We start from the raw sequence: 18,013 nt of genomic DNA, 5'->3' as shown, positions 1-18,013 counted from the left end.
TGAATTACTTTTCTATTCGAATATATTTTGACAGGTGAATAAAATAGTAATTATGGTTTTTCTTTGTTGATTTAGGAAGTATTGTGCATTAACGGTTCGAAAAAATATTACAACGTTCGCAAACCAAACAGTTTACATAATTTACATTTAAATAAAACATATTTAATGAACAAAATAATTTAAAGTTTTATGTTAGTTTAGATTTAAACATTTTAGGAATGAAATCTGAAATACCAATTGACGCGAACAAAACTTATCTGACAGATAAAATATGAAATGTTTATTTGTCAAATTAACAACCCAACAAGTTATCTTATAGAGACTTTTTTAGATTTAATTAAGTACACTGACAGTGCTCTATACTCTGAGAATATATTGTAAATAGTTGTTAATAAAAGAAAACTAAATTTATGGTAATATCGAAATCAACACAAAATGTCCAAAATTTATATTTACACAATGAAATTATCGATCGAGTTAGCAAATACAAATATTTAGGCACTTTTATAAAATGAAGACAACGATAGCTCAGCAGAAATCAAAATAAGAATAGAAAAAGCCAGATCCATATTCACTAAAATGAAGAGAGTGTTCTGCGGAAGAGATTTGAGCCTTGAAATGAAACTTCGCCTGATGAGATGTTACGTATTTTCTGTGCTGTTCTACGGAATGGACTCATGGACGTTGAAAAAGATTGATACCAAAAAATTAGAGGCATTTGAACTGTGGATGAACTGAATATCATGGACCGAGAGAGTCACAAATGTCGAGGTCTTGAGAAGAATGAATAAAGAAAAGGAAGTCATATTTACGATCAAAAAACGAAAACTGCAATACTTGGGACACATTACAAGAGGCGAAAGATATGAGCTGCTTCGAATAATTATGCAAGGGAAAATAGCAGGAAAAAGGTCCATAGGAAGAAGACGAAACTCCTGGCTAAAGAATCTACGGGAATGGTATAGCTGTAGCAGCAACGAATTGTTTCGGTCAGCAGTTTCGAAAATACGTATAGCCCTGATGATCGCCAACCGGAACGAAGATGGCACTTAAAGAAGAAGTTAATAAAAGATTATAAAGTTTAGGCATTCAATGTTTTCATAATCTTGATAATTAAAAACAAGTTTAAATCTCAGATAGTAGAAATGGGTTGTTACTTATAGATTCTGATTATATAGTGAACACTGTATTGCAAGCACTCCTGGCTCCAGTTCAGTGACTCCGTCTCACGTGTCAGTCTCAGTCGACAGCGTCTGTGTGCTGTTTGTAGCAATCAGTGTAATCGTTATTTAATAACAGAGTGATTGTTTGTGAATTATTTAATAGTGTTGTGTAGCAGCTTTGAAAATGGCTAAGTCACTTCCAAAGAAAAGATTGTATTCAGACGATTATATCAAGGATGGTTTTACCTTTATGGAGAAAAACGGCAGTCATTTACCTCACTGTGCCAACTGCCATGCTGTTCTTAGTAATGAAGCAATGTGCCCAGGACGTTTGGAACGGCATCTAATTACAAACCATTCTTCTTTGAAAGATAAAGGTCCAGAATTTTTTATTGCCAAAAAAGCAGCCCAAAACGTATGAAACTTGACTCTACTGCAAATTTTCGTGTTGAAAATGGAAAATCGTGTCATATACATAATCAACTTGTTTGAAATAAATAAAAAAATATTCAAATTACTGTAAATTTAATTTGTCTGATATTTAACAAAGAGTAAGTCAATTAACGGGAACTGCAAATCAAATGGAGTGGTGTCCATCATTTACCAAGTAATAAAATATTTTAACGCAAGCAATACACACTATACCACCACCCGGTATCTTGTGGACATCCTGAAACTTACGATCTTCTCTGAAGACAATGTTATTAGGAAATAGTTCAGAGGTCGATACATCACTGTTTAACCAAGTTTCGCTTAACGCTATTAGATCAGATTCAGTGGCACTTATATACTATTTAACAAAGTAACTTTGCTATTCAAACCTCGATCATTTTGATAATAGCAGGAAAGTTCTGGATGACCTAAATTAGGTCTTCTGGATCTGTTGAATACAACCTTGTTTCTGATAAAATTAATAATCACACACCCTGTCTCCATTATCAGGTTTATGTTTCTGTTCAGTACTAAATTCAATTAAGTTAGCTTTTTGCTTGATTGTTTGATTATAAGAAATAGAAATTGTTGAGAATGCTGCTGTTGCTAATTTTTGCTTGTTACACAAAATAAATTTAGCATGTAACGGTGATGAAAAAGTCCCTTTCATTAGATGCGCTTTGTTAGAGCGTTTACCCATTTTGTGTACATTGCTTGAACTAAATGGTTTAACATTATTATCTTGTATTGACATTACGATCTCGTCTACTCGACTTTTATCTTCAAGAAGGGTTAGTTTCTAAGATATACGAGCCCATTCCCATATCAGTTGGCCCAACGTTAGATTGATAAGAAAATTAAATTTTAGAGAACAAAAATAAAAGAGCAGCGTAAATTTGAGAAGTTTTATTGCATCGAACAACATTTTCGAATTTCCTAATTATAGAAAATATTTTATAACGTAATGAAAACTATTGATTAAACAGAATAATAATAAATTTTAAAAAATTCATAGAATATGTAATATTACCAAAAAAAAAATGTGAAAGTTTACCACTGAGTTACATCCCCTTTATTTTAAATGACATCCACAATTCTTCGGTGCATAGTTTTTACCAAGTTCTGACGAAAATCTAATGTAAACGAATCCCATATTTCTTGCAATTTTTCCTTCAATTCGTTGATGGACCTAGCAGGATGTTTTCTCAAAGCTTTTTTCATTTCGCGCCACAAAGTCTCTATCGGGAACAATTGGAGATTGTTACAAACCCATTCCAGAAGTGGTATGCCATGATCTTCAATCCATTTTAAACTCTTTTTTTATGTATAACAACCTGCAGAGTGCGGCTCGGACCACTGCCTGATAATAGGAAAAATATATACACCATACAGGAACCACACAGACATCAACAAAGAACACAGAGAAAAAATAGGAAGAACTACGGACACCTTAGACAACCTAGATAACGAGAGCACACAATTACTTTACTCCTGGAGACTAACACAAAAACTACAGGAATCACACAGATCAACGACGGATGAATACGAACATATAAACAAGTGCATGAAAGACGCAGCGCTAGAAGCCTTAGGGCCACAGGTACGGAGAGTAGATAAACCATATTGGTGGGATAAAGAAGTGGGAGAAAAGATAAAAAGAAAGAAGGAAGTATATCAAAAGTTACTACAACAGGGAGACGAACAAACAAAACAACAATATAAAAACTTGAATAAAGAAGTCAAACGAGAAGTGGTTAAAAAGAAAAATAGTGCATGGGAACAAAAATGCTAATACCTAGACAACCATATAGGAGAGATAAAGAGCTCTGAAGCCTGGAGTCAAGTCGAAAAACCAAGTCATAATAAATATAATACCAGAGAACACATGGGTAGAGCATTTTGAGAACTTATTAACAGAGAGAAGAGAAAGGTTTAAACAGACAAATGAACAAGTGGAAGTAGAAGGAAGAATAGAAATATCAATAGAACAAGTGAAAGAAGCAGTTAAGGGAATGAAATTAAGCAAATCTCCAGGCCCAGGCGGAATACATTTAGAGTTGATTAGGTATGGACCATCAAAACTGTTTGAAATGATCCGAAAATTATTCGAAAGATGCTTAAACGGAGAAGAAGTTCCAGAAGAATGGAGACAATTGTATATATCTCCAATACACAAGAAACGCACAAAGACGGATCCTAAAAACTATAGAGGGATCGCAGTGATTGCTACCATAGGCCGACTATACTCAAAAGTACTACGAAACCTGATAGAAAATGATCAAAAATACTACGAACAAAACTTTGCAAGAATTAAAATGGGACAAGAAATCACCTCTCCTTTTCAAACAACAAAGGGACTAAGACAAGGCTGCTGTCTGTCACCCACCTTATTTAAAATCTATTTGGACAGATCCTTAGTGAAATGGGTAAAAAAATGTAGAAACATGGGAATAACGTTGGAAGAAACCACGCTATATACACTTTTCTTTGCGGATATCAAAGGCGTGCAATCCTGCAAATATTTGGGGGTCATTTTCAACAAGAAGGGAAATAGCGCAGATGAAATCAGGGAAAGAATAAACAAGGGCAGAGCAGCGACCCGTGCCTTACTCTCTTCTCTGGCAAAAAACAATTCGACGAGAAACCACAATTACGGTACACATTTACGGCAGTATAGTCCAAAGTATTACACTTTACGGTTCGGAAGTATGGGACGTCACCAAAGCTAATAGAAACAAACTTATGAGGACAGAAATGGATTATCTGAGACGAAGCTGCGGTAGATCGAAACTGGAGAGAGTTAGAAACGAAAAAATAAGAAACGAAATGAAAATGGAGCGAAATATCAATGATGACATAGAAAGAAAACAATTAATCTGGTTCGTACATGTTAAAAGAATGCCAGAGTACAGATAGAAGAGTACTGGAATGGATCCCTCCTGAAAGAAGAAAGAGAGGATGACCACGGAGAAGGTTGGCGCAACGATATTGGTGAAGCAATGGCGGCAAGAGACTTAGAAGAGGCAACTGCATATGACAGAAAAAGATGGAAATTGGGGGCGGAGAAGCGACGATAGCAGTACAACAACCTGCGCCGTCCTGTTGGAAGACAAAATCTTCCGCTTATGTTAAACGGTGTTCCATAATCGGCAAAAGTAATAATTGACCGTGTTTACAATCTTATCGATAAAATGTAACTTCCCCACACCTTTAGACGACATGCTGTCCCAGATCATGACAGATGCAGGAAATTTGACTTTTCTCTTTACATTGCGACTGAGTCCAATCTTTTTGCTCTTTTGACCATCTTATTCTATTTTCTTTTGCTGTAATGTTAAAAGTTGCTTTTCCTTAGCCTAAAATAAAATGAAATTTATTAAGAACAATTCGTACTAATTTTTTCAAATATAAAACATACTTTGTAAGTACCAAATCCTGATTTTTGGGCCTCTCTAGAAACGTTGATGTTGATCTAGAAACGTGTCTTTAATCTGTTTCGGTTATTTTACTTTTTCGTACATTTCTAGGTTTTGTGACGACCGAACCTCTAGTTTTGTATCTTCTGACTATATTTTTTACACTATAGCGTGACAATTGCAACATATTTGCGATTTTCAAATTGGATTTTCCGGAATTAAAAAATCTAATAATGATCGAACAAATTTTTTCATCGATAACTTTACCTCGACCCATTGTACAATCCACAAATTGCCAAAAGCTTTACAATACTAAAAAATACATTTGACATTAACTGACAATATTATTGTTTTGATGTCATTTTTCCATGAAACCACTATTTTATATTAATAACAAAACGTATGTGTAAAAGTGTTGTTGTCCTCACAAAACATCTAACCAGGCATAAAATACAATTCAAACAAATTAAACAAGTTTTGATCTAAACACCAACAAAAACCAAAAAAATCTGAGTGTCCGGTTAATTTTGCACCCCAGTGTATATCAATATATCGAATACGTTAAAGATAATATGTTTGTAATTACAGATTTTAATAAATACACACAAAAAGAAAATAAATGGTAAAATAATTTTATCCAGAAGCATATAATTTTAAAATCTATAGCGCATTGCTTCGTTATTGATAAAAATATCTCATTTGTGGTGATTATTTTCCTTATATGCAACAAGAACTTTTCATGCAGAGGAAGTAAACGGGGCCTTCAGCAGGATTCGAAGAATGGAATAGAGCCCTAACACTGAACCGAACACAGAACACAACGGAGAAAATCCAGTAGGCGCGCGCGGCGTACCTCGCCTGCCTGCCAATATTGATCTTCGCTTGTTCGGCGTTCTCGACCACCTCAGGACCAGTCAAAGGACAGCGTCAGCAGAGTAGCCAACTGCGATACGCATACACACTCACCGGACCAACATAACAAAACATTACCGCGAATATTTCCCGCAATGCTGCTGACAACCGTGTGCTTTTCCGCTAGCTTTTGAGCATTTTTTTCGCTGGAACAGTGCGTGCCGAGGCGCTTGTGGCTTGACGGTGTTAAGTTTGCTAACCGGCGGATTTTGGACAATTTTTGACAGTGCAACAGTTGAACCCGAACTGGATCTTAGTGCCGTTCAGCGACACCGAAGAGGTTTTTGTGGTTTTCGCTCGGCACAGCTTTCAAAGTTTTTCTGGTAACTTATTTTTGTTGTCGACATTTTCTGCTAATTTGCGGTTCTTTTTACGCTTACACTTTTTATCGATTTCAAATTATATATTTGTAATTTTTTGTTTTTAAACAATATTAATGACTTAAGGAGCGTGATTTTTAATTTATTAGTTAATATATACATATATGCTAATAAAAATGGATCAAATTGTGACCACACTTAATAGTTTATTGTTAAAAAAAAACTATTAACATTACTATTCGCTCTATTTGGTATTCGATTTTTCGTATGTGTTTCCATCGATATCTATAACAAAATTAAAACAGTAAATGTGTCAAATTTATATGATTTATTCGAAAAACCTAAAAATTTGGTAAAAAATATAAAAAAGAGTAAACAAAACTTGAATTATATATATATATATATATATATATATATATATATATATATATATATATATATATATATATGTGTATGTATATATGTATCAGTATGTATTGGGATATAGTGACCTTAATGGATTTTTTTAAAGACCTACATTAACACAGTTTATATACCCTTTATATCAATACACGCACTGCTATCTACTATATTATTTTTTTAAATTGTGCATACATGCGCAAAACCATGTAATGGTCGCTATGTCGAGAATAAAGTAATTTTGTCGTTTTTTGTTTATATTTTCGTATTGGTTAGAAGAAATAAGAAATGTACGATAGATACGCTACGATTTAGGATATATATTTTTTGTTTTTCTCCTTCCAATTGAATTTTTTGTGCAGTGGAGCCCTTATCATAACAATTAAATTGTTACACAATGAAACTACATTGATATAAGAGGACAATGTGAACATTTCTAGGCCTATACCATATCCAAATACCTGATTCCAATCCATCGATAACACGAGAAGTGAAAATATGTCTTGCACATGTTGATTTTTGCCAATTTTACCCCAAATACAATAGACTACAAGCCCATGGGACATTTTTTAGGGATCATTTGATCCAGCATGAATCACATGTAAATCAATACTACATATCGCTGTTCCGGGAGTATATTGACACAGCTGTAAAATTAAAAAAAAAATACTTTATTGTATTGGAGGGATCAAAACTGTATTTTCTACATATTTATAAATTGTTATAATTGTGCTTATAAATTTCGCCATGACAGAGGATTTTGTAAGTACAATTATGACGATTTAGAAATATATAGAAAATGCAGTTTTGATCCCTTCAATACAATAAAGGCATTCTTCAAAATTTTACAATTGCGTCAGTATACTTCCGGGACAGCGATGTGTAATAACAACTTTAGATACTATGCCGTCAATTTTTATTGCTACAGGTGACTATATTGGGAAGGTAAACTTACCACGCAAAGGCATTTATAATAGACAAAAATAATGACTTGCGGCCTAATGTCGTACAAAAATATTTGTACCAGCAGCAACGACATTCTTTGATTTTCGGAAAATTTTGACATTTCAAATCGTTATTTAATTTACTTTTTTGGCAGTGCCGTATATATCGGCTGGTACAGGGGTGAGAAATCTAGGGCGCACCCCTTTATTTTCAAGTAGTACAAGGGAGATGATTTGAGCCAATATGAAACTCACTGATTTAAGTTTAGTTGCATAAAATAATAACATTTTGGCACATGCCCTACATTTTTCACGGTACATGAACTAAATCAAATTGCTCTCTATCTTGAGCTGTTCTTAGTATTGAATGTGTGTCCATGCCTGTCCAGTCACTTACATTTTTCAGCCAGGAGCATTTTCTTCTTCCTGGTTCTATTCTACCTTCCACTTTTCCTTCCATTATCAGTCGTAGGAAGTTGTATTTTTTTCCTCTGTAAATATGTCCTAGATAACTCGTTTTTTTGCTTTCTACAATAGTTAGGAGTTCTCTCTCAGTCCCCATACCTCGTTGTTGGTCACGTGCTCTGTCCAAGAGATCTTCAGCATCCTTCGAAAGGCCCACATCTCAAAGGCATCACACGTCTCATACTTGTGATTCCGAGAGTCCATGTTTCCACTCCGTATAGCAATATGGAATAAATGAATGTAGAGTTTATTATGAATTTTTTCATTGTTTGAAAAGCGGACCTAGCATACTCTATACGAGAACGTATTTCAACTTTGTAGTCAAGATCGTTTGTTTCCAGCAACCAAGATACTGGAATTTTTGTATGGGTTCTATCTGTTTTATTTGTGTTTATATTCAGCCCCAAGCTATCTCCCTCTCTGGTTTCTCATTTTTATTCATTCGTCAATATTTTCGAGGGCATATTGGAAGATCTTTTCGGAATATATATTAAACAATAGTGGAGAAAGTACATAGCCCTGGCGAACTTCCCTTTTTATTGACATTCCTTCTGCCGTACGATTGTCTATTTTAATCGACGCTATCCCATCCCAATATCCCAATATAGGTTTTTAATAAGGGCCATCCTGCTATGGTCTATACCATGTTGTGTTAATGTTTCTATGAGTTCTGTAGGTTTTACTCGATCAAACGCTTTTTCGTAGTCGATAAAACAGAGAAACACATCTTTTCGTTGATCTCCTCATTTTTGTAGTAATATCTGGAGGCCAAATAATGCCTCCCCCATACGAAATCCAAATTGATTGTCGCTCAGATTTTTTTCGCATTCTCTGTATATACGTTGATGTACAATTTTGAGTAAAATTTTCAGAAAATGGCTCATTAGGCTAATTATTCTGAACTAACATCTGCATATGAGAGGAAAATTTACTCAATATGATAAGTGGGATATTACCATGAAAAATTTCTGTATGGCACTGATATATTTTTATTAATATTGACATCAATTATCAACAAAAACAAAATGCCATACAAAAAAAAACTGGTTGTAAATGGCTTTAAAAGTATTATAGTCCAGCTTGTGAAAACAAATCAGAAGAGCAGATTTGAGAAGGTCTATTGAGTTTGTTTTGTTCTTTGCATTACCAAGAAGTTTATCTTAAAATAATAATAAGTTTTGTGGTGGAGGAAAGGGTCGATAATAAATTAATAACATAGGAATAATGTAAGAGAATGATAAATTGATTTAAAATGATATGAATAAAAAAATATATAATATAAAACTACATCTAATGCTAATGGTTCGTTTTTGTCGTATTGAGCCTGACAAGGTTGACAAAAAGGACCAGGTTTCAAACTATTGAAAGCCTTGTGGAAGTCAACAAATGCCATATGCAAAGGTCCATTATATTCGTGTTTTTTTTATCTAAAATGTTATTCAGCGATTGAATAAAATATGTTATAGTACAAATCGTTTGTTGTTCACTTAAGCTTGGTAATGACAACTATGTAAAATATCTCTTCATTTTGTTACCATTACCCTAAAAAATCTATGCTGTTCTGAACTGATAGCGCTTATAAATCGCCCTATATTGCCACGAGACTCAAAATATTCCACAAAAATTGTTCGCAGATTTTTCTTTAGCTAATGGACTACATTAGAGAAAATATTAAAAGATATTCACTAGAAAGAAGTTATTACGGGAAAGAAAACTGCTATGGGAGGTGAATTTTAAATTCGGTATTAAGAGAACGCTTTTAAAACCGACAAAGTATACTTATTGAAAAGAAAAAAAAATGAAATATTAGTACGGAGAAAAAGTTACTTTAGAATTATGACATCGGTGGTAAAGAAGACAAATTCATTACACATAATATTATTATTATTATTATACAGTGCCGGCAAAAAATCTTTACGTTGTCAAATAAATCACTAAATTCGAAGAAAAATTGCATGCGTTCTGTCTGCGCTTGTTTAGCATTTGAGGGGAGAGGTGATAACGTAATTGCAACGACGGCTGTCTGTAGTTTACCGCAGCACGTCATATTTTGTATTTCAAGAGAGGCAATTTATCAATTGAAACAGGCGGCTGCGTCGTTGCCTTCAGGGACTGTTCGGGAAAGAAAACCTGGTTCTGGAGCTCCTAAAAAAACATCATCTAGGACTGACACCATCATCAAAGAAACGTGCTGCAAAGAAGCCCTTGCTTACAAAAGCAATGAAGAAAAAAAGATAGATGTTTGTAAAAGGTATCAGCATTTGGCACCTGAACAATGAAAAAAAGTAATGTTCAGTGATGAAAGTACGTTCAGGTTAGTGAGAGGAAGCTCCAGTTCGTCGTCCACACACCGCGTCAAGGCATACCTGCATCCAAAGTTCACAGTTAAAACCGTCAAACATACTGAAAGTGTATGGGGTACGTTTAGTGGAAATAAAGGAAGGGCAGTGTTGTATTTCTTGCCGAAGAATGTTACAATGAGTGCAAGCAACTATGTGACTGTTCTAAAACAACATTTATTGAACTTCTGAGTTCAAACTTGAACTTCAAACGTCGTAAATAGTATTAAAAAAGGTATTAATAGTATTAAAAAAGGAATATAAAACGTAACTTAAATATATACAAATAAGAACACATATTAAACAGAAAAACATTTATGGCAAAGTTACGGTAAGCAGTTCTAAGCATTGCATTCTGCAATGAGTCATATATTCTTCTGAGCAGTAAAACAATGTTTTAGAAGATATTTTTTTATAACTTTATCGAAACTATTACAGCTTAGCTGTTTAATACTTTTTGGTAAAATATTGTAATAGTTATAATTAAGACAATTTTTTTCTGAAAGACTTAATCTACAGCGATTTGTTCGTAGGTAGTGACAGTTTCGCTTATTGTGAACATGGACATCAGACTGCTTTATTAAATGAGTACGTTTTCTGTGAATTTCAGTTAGAACTTGAAATATCAACAGAGTATCTAGCGGCATAATTTTAAATTTAATAAAGAAAGGTCGGCAGTGTTCTAGATAACTAACCACTGCTAAAATCCTGACAGCTTTTATTTGCATTCTAAAAATTTGAAGTGCATTTGTTGAATTGCTCCATATAATTACACCATAGTTTAGATGAGAGTGGAATAAAGAAAAATATGTCATCTTTAATGTTTCAAAGTTGACAACCCTTGCTAGTTGGCAAATAACAAATAATGAACTTGACAGCATCGCGTATTCCTCCAGATATTTTGTGTACTGCAAAGACCGTAACCAAAGGATTGTTGCATACCAATTCCACTGCGGTTTACGAAGCTTTTGACTTACACTTTTGTGCTTAGGAGTAAAAGTGCTTCACTTTTATGTTTAGGCGTAAAAATAACATTTTTATTGTCAATCACGTCACAAAAATTAATACTCTTGTAACATTTGAAAAAACAAACAAATTTTCTAACAAAGTAAAAATAAAAAATAAAAAATAATATCCAAAAGAATAGAAAAAGTTCCATTTGACTATTGTCACGAAGAATATTTTGAATAACGATATGTCTGTTACCACGACTGTACTGGTTTTTGGATTAAAACCTAAATAAAAACTAAAAAGAGCAAAATTAGTAGAAATCCTTAGATCTCTTACTTGGCGAAACTAAAAATCTCAAACGTCTTCCTGCTTTAAAAAGAGCAATCTATGTATTCATTCTGTATTTACAAGTTGGTGTGAAAACAGGGCCATATATAAATAACTGGCAATATGAAAGAGAAGGTAGTTCTAGAATGAAGTAATATTTGAGTTACCGATATTACGTCAAACTGACCTTGTTTTTCCGTTAATTTAAAAAAAATTGATGCTTTCGTCAAGTAATTGATGTAATTGATGGGGGATATGTGGAATAGTAATTTTTGTGTAAATAAAACAATAGAAATCGGTTTACCAATGTGAATAACAATTATCACGTCCAAATATCTGTCCTGTTGATATAATCATTTAATATATATACATTAGTATTGACATATTTTTTGCTGTCTCTTCGAATATGGTTAAAGTTTTTGTTTTTTTTTTAAGATACTATAATTACTAATGTTTGTCTGCATTAATTTGTAGCACATTGTATAGAAAAAGCTCTTAAACTGTTGGTATAGGTCATTTAGTAAAATATGTATATTTGTGAAATATTTTAAAGTTTTGAATTTTCAGTCAGAAAATGTAGGCCTAAGATCATAATCAAACTACTAAAGCTATCAAACTTCAGATGAGAATCTCTGCTATCACTAAACAGTTAACATAAAAATATAAAATCAGTTATAAGTTGAAGAGCTTTCATTAGGATTAAAAACACCAGTGGGTAAAGGACGGAGGCTTATAATAACACATATAGGCAGCGATTCGGGTTTTTTGGACAACGGCTTGTTACTATTCGAATCCAAGAAAACCAACGATTACCATGAGGAAAGGGACGCTCAAAGATTTGAAGGTTGGTTTTCAAATATTCTACCAAGCCTTGAAGCAAATTCTGTCGTTATGGACAAAGCGTCATACCACAGTCGACGGTCGGAGCCATCACCAACGACTGCCTGGCGAAAAGGTGAAATAATCAAAAAATATACCATTCAATGACAACATGTTGAAAGTACAATTATTAAACCTCGCGAGGATACATATACCCGTTTTCAAGAAATATGCAGTGGATGAAATGGCTCGTGCAAACAACATAATTGTACATCGCTTCCCTCCTTATCATTGTGAGCTGAACCCTATCGAGCTTATATGGGCTCAAATAAAAAACCAAGTGGCAAGAGAAAACTTGAGTTTTAAAATGGAGGAGGTGAAGTCCTTGTACAAAATGTCACACCTGAATCTTGGAGAAATTGTATAAGACACACTATAAAAGAAGAAGATAGAATGTGGGACTTAGACACAAGAGTGGACATTTCGGTTGAACCATTAATTATCAATGTAAATAATAGTGATCGCGATAGCTCTTCATCAGCCGACGAGTCGTCTTCATACGATGATTAATATTTTAACTTCCTGTGGAGGTCGAACCATTTTATTAAGATTACTTTCGTATGTAAGTAAGTTTGTTTTGTTAACCTAGTTTTCAAACTAAAATATATTTTGTACCAATATACTTTGCTCTTAAAAAAAAATGAATACTTCTTATATATATATTAGGTATATTCGATTCGATTTATTTTATTTAATTATAATATATATGTGTGAGTGTTTATATGTTCACTAAAAGTAAAAGTTCACTTCATGTAATCGGCAAGTTCATAATTGGATTTTCATAATTATGTAAATTAGTATATTTAAAATATAAGTAATTCCAATGAAAAGAAACCTTTCATTGAAATAACAGCAGGGTAAATCTCTCTACCTGTCTTTTTGATAACTAATTTTTGTAACAAACAAAAAATTTCATTAAAAAAAATTATAGTTTGTCATTAAATGTCGTAGAAAGTTTCTTTGTCTCGTATGTTTTGTACAAAATTATGGAATTTGAAAGTAAGTGTTTTTTTGTGATAAGAAGTATACACTTCAAAGTTAAATATAAGTCTCATATCATATTATATTAAGATTAATTTTTAAAAGTCACTGCAACAGTGTGAACGATACGCTACTGAATGCTAAGCTAGGAAGTCAATGAGCAATTTATCTCTCTCTATATTATGACAACGTTGATCTACTATTCCTTTCTACCGGTCCTAGAATGCGATGTTGTTATGTATGACTTTTACAAAGAATATTATCGTACTTTAGATGTTTTCTATATATAAGTATTGTATATAAATATAATATTATACATAAATATTGATGTTACTAAATACATTTTATTATATACCTTAACAGGTACAAAACGATCATTAATATGATAATTTTGCTGCATGTCAATGATTAAATGATAAATTGCTAGAATATCTATCATTACAAACTGGCAACGATGTTGTTGGTTTATCGCATTCACAGTTCGGAGAATTTACTGCCTACAAATTTGATTCTCAAGTATAGATGCAATTCAACAAGGTGTACACTATAACTTAACACAAAGAAAACACACTATTCTGTTATTATAATCGATTTGAAAATGCAGAACATAAGATTGAAAACATGCAACATGCTCCAGTGTTATTTTTTCGGTTCTGTTTTGCGGAGTTAAGGTTTGGACTCTTTCTCAATCATCAGTGAAGAAACTGGAAGCATTTGAAATAAAGTACAGGCACATTTTTTGGGCTGATCATATTCAAGCTGGAATTTCCGGGTTGTGTTACGAAAAACGAACAGCGATACGGTCTACTTCAGTTGGTTTTACAAGTACGGAAGAAGACGAATTTTTTCGCTTCAAAATTAAATATTTTGTTCCTTGCTCTGTCACTGTGTACTTGAGCCCATATAAATTTTATTAGATTCAGCTCATTCACCAACATTAAAAAACAATTTCATCCATTCCGTATTTTTTCATGTTTAATTCATGTTGTTGTCGAATTTATTTTTTATTGGATTCTTTGTATATTTAATGATTTGTATATCCAACTCTATGCTTTATTCAACGTAACTGTCGGCAATGTTTCTGCTACTTGATGGTTATTGCATTAGCCACATTAATTACAGAATGTTCTGCAGTTAAATTCACTGTTTGCAAAAAATATTAATCGAACATGTCAGCATTTATTTCATCTGTGAAAATGATGAAAATAGACAATTCAACATATACAGAGCGAAGGAAAGGACACTTTCTCTTACTCTGTAATAAAACAATAACAAGTATGAAAAAAGATGGAACTACAAAAAATAGCCAGATGTTTTACGAGGAGATCTAGAGATAAAGAACAATTTGGAAACTAGAAAGGCATATCACTTATTAGCACAGCATATAAAGTTCTATCAATCATCTTGCTAAAGAGGCCCACTCCGTATTCCGAAGATATTCTAGGCCACTACCAATGCGGCTTTCGTGCTGGAAGCTCAACAATAGATCAAATATTTACGATTTGACAAATATTAGAAAAACACTGTGATATCAACTGAGACATACACCAAATTCGTAGATTTCCTGCAAGCATATAATTCGATAAAAAGAAGCAGACTATGGCTAGCAATGCTAGAAATGGGAATACCAAGAAAATTAGTGGACCTTACTCAAATTTCCCCAAAAAGACAAAATGCCAGGTTACAACAGCAAATTTACTAAGATGTAAATTGGAGCTGAAAGGTCAGATAATAGAACAAGTGATGGAGTTTAAATATCTAGGCATCTTGGAAATCTAGCTACGGAAAGCTCGAAACTGAAGTGGAAGATCAAGTGAATAGAGTAAACAGAGTCGCAAATTGATGGCAAGACACTATGGGACAGAGCTAGTACAGATATACGACATAGATGCAAGGTGGAGAACATCAAGAACTGGGTAAGAAATAGAAGAGTAGAATGGAGTAACAAATAGAGTAGTAAAGACGTCAAGAGACAGTTCCCCAATAGGAAGACCACGAGTCATGTCTACATAAAAAGGAGAAGAAGAAAAAGACTTTGTCAAATGTGCGTGACAGACTCATATGCAGAGATAAAGATAGAAGACAGAAGGAGTCCTTTCATATAGACTGATGCTTTTCCTCTACGAATTCTAGATACAGCATTCTTGTGAGGCCTTCACACTGACATAAGACGTACAGTGCGGGTTTTTCTTCGTCTAGACCGATAAATATCCTCTTCCTTCAAGTCCATACAACTTCCATGCAACTCCAGTCTTTCGATTGTGGGTCAATAAGCCGGCTGGTAATTTGTCTGAATGTCCCTTAATGAACTCTATGGCCTGTGTTTACGCTAGTGCATTTCTCCGCCATTCCAAAAACTTTTCTTGCAATGATTTCTTGTAAACATCATTTATCAATTGCTGCTGTTTTAGGTGCGTTTGCAACACCAAAGCAGGGTTCGAGGACAATTAGCAGCGCATAATCGCCGCTGCTAGCCAATTTATCAGCGAGTCCATACAGAAGCACTGAGTAAACGTAACATTTAAGAAGCCTTTTTTTGTTTCTAGGTTTAGGTCATGGCTCTTTAACACAGAGCTCATAGTCAAGAAGGCACTTTTTGCCTTTCCGATGCGACATTTAATCTCTTGTGTATTGTTCCACGAGTTATTGATTATAGTTCCCCAGTAGTAGTACTGTGAGACACGTTCAATTCTCATTTGGTTCACATACAGATTTGTTCCAATTATGTTTTCCTTGCTGATGATCATTAGCTTGGTTTTGCTGGTGTTTATATCCAGTCCATATGTTCTACTTGTTTCCGTTATTTTGTTCATTCATTTTTGCAGTCCTTATATGGTATTGGAAAACACTATTGTATCATCCAGTCCAGTGCTTTAGTTCAATTTTTCAACCAGGATGTGTGTCGTCTCCCCGGTCATCTTTTTCCTTCCATCTTCCCTTTTATAACCAATCTCATCCACTCATATTGTAACCATAGTAGCCCAATTTGCTTTCCTGCGTAGTGTTGACTATTTTTTTCTATTTTCATCTTTCTTAAGTTTCCATGTTATGCCCTTGCTATTTTCCTCATTGCTACCACAAGAGTCAGTTATTCTTTTTAATATTTATACGTCAGATGTACCAACTACCACCGCACGCCAATTTATTTATGCCGATGACATGGCTCTGGGTGCTCAAGAAGAAGACATAAAAATCGCCGAAATCACCATAGAAGCAGATCTAAACACTGTTAACAGATACTTTAAGAAATGGGGCCTACAACCAAACCCATCGAAGACTGAAGTAACAGCTTTCCATCTTAACAACCACAAGGCAAATTACAGACTAAACATAGAATGCGATGGAACCATTCTAAAGCACAGTTCGAACCCAAAATACCTCGGTGTAACTCTAGATCGTACCCTAATATTTAAACAGCATTTGGAAAACACTTCAGCAAAAATAAAGACCCGCAATAACATTATTTAGAAATTAGCAAATACATCATGGGGGTCTAATGCAGAGGTCATCAGAACGAGCGCGCTGTCCTTAGTATATCCTACTGCATAATATTGCGCTCCTGTCTGGCTAAACAGTCATCACACAAACGTCATAGATACCCAGTTAAACCAAACAATGAGGCACATAACGGGACCTATAAAGCCCACACCAACCCAATGGCTTCCAGTTTTAAGCAACATCGCTCCACCAGCAACAAGACGACTAGCCGCACTCAACACCCTAGTTCAAAACTGCCAACAAAACCCAGCACTACCGATAAATACAGACATCGCTGAGCTAGACCAAAGAGAGTCAAGACTGAAATCCAGACATCCACCTACTAGAACTGCTACAAGATTGGCTGATTTCACTACTGAGGAGCACTGGATGGGCGAATGGAATACAGATATCAGAAATGCTAATCTCATAGAAAACCCTACAATTAAACCAGACGGCTTTTCTCTTCCTCGTCGTGAATGGTGCAACCTTAATAGAATACGAGTTGGTCATGGAGTTTGTAACAAGTCTCTGAACCAGTGGGGTATAAATGCCAGTCCGGGATGACAAATTTAGCGCTGTTGCAACCACATCGTCTTCGAGTGCCCAGCCACCAAGTTCGCTGGCAGTCTTCAAGAAATCCACCAACTCACTCCCAAGGCAAGAGATTGGCTTCGAGGCTGTAACCTTCGACTTTAATAATTTTTATTTTATATGTCCTATGTTTGTGTTTTCTTATTTATTATTGTTATTATCATTATTTTTTTAATGTAAAAGTGCAATGTGTAAAATTCATACGAATATTATCCTCATTGCTAGATAACACCACATCTCAAAGCCAAAAAGTCGAAAAAACTGGGAATTCAATTGGAGAGGGAAAGAACTCTTAGGGTTAATTAGCAAATAAATAAAAGCAGAAGAAGAAATCCTCAAAAACGAACTTTTACAACTGTGTAGCATTTTAATAAATACACTGCGCTCCAAAATTAACGCATAATTTTTAAATTC

General features: G+C 34.2%; 2 protein-coding genes across 4 annotated transcripts in view; both read left to right on the top strand.

The window, feature by feature from the left end:
- The window catches only part of Nca (neurocalcin homolog), a 371,118-nt gene that overhangs the window by 56,026 nt on the left and 297,079 nt on the right, over positions 1-18,013 (top strand). The window lies entirely within an intron of this gene.
- LOC140435242 (neuronal calcium sensor 2) overlaps positions 5,914-18,013 on the top strand; it is a 241,181-nt gene continuing 229,081 nt past the window's right edge. Inside the window, exon 1 of the mRNA XM_072524048.1 lies at positions 5,914-6,246. The gene's annotated coding sequence lies outside the window, so the exon portion shown is untranslated. The remainder of the gene's footprint in view (positions 6,247-18,013) is intronic.

Source organism: Diabrotica undecimpunctata, chromosome 2 (assembly GCF_040954645.1).
Source record: "Diabrotica undecimpunctata isolate CICGRU chromosome 2, icDiaUnde3, whole genome shotgun sequence".
Taxonomy (NCBI): Eukaryota; Metazoa; Arthropoda; class Insecta; order Coleoptera; family Chrysomelidae; genus Diabrotica; species Diabrotica undecimpunctata.
Note: the sequence above shows the minus strand (reverse complement) of the source record. Positions and strands in the feature narration are given on the sequence as shown.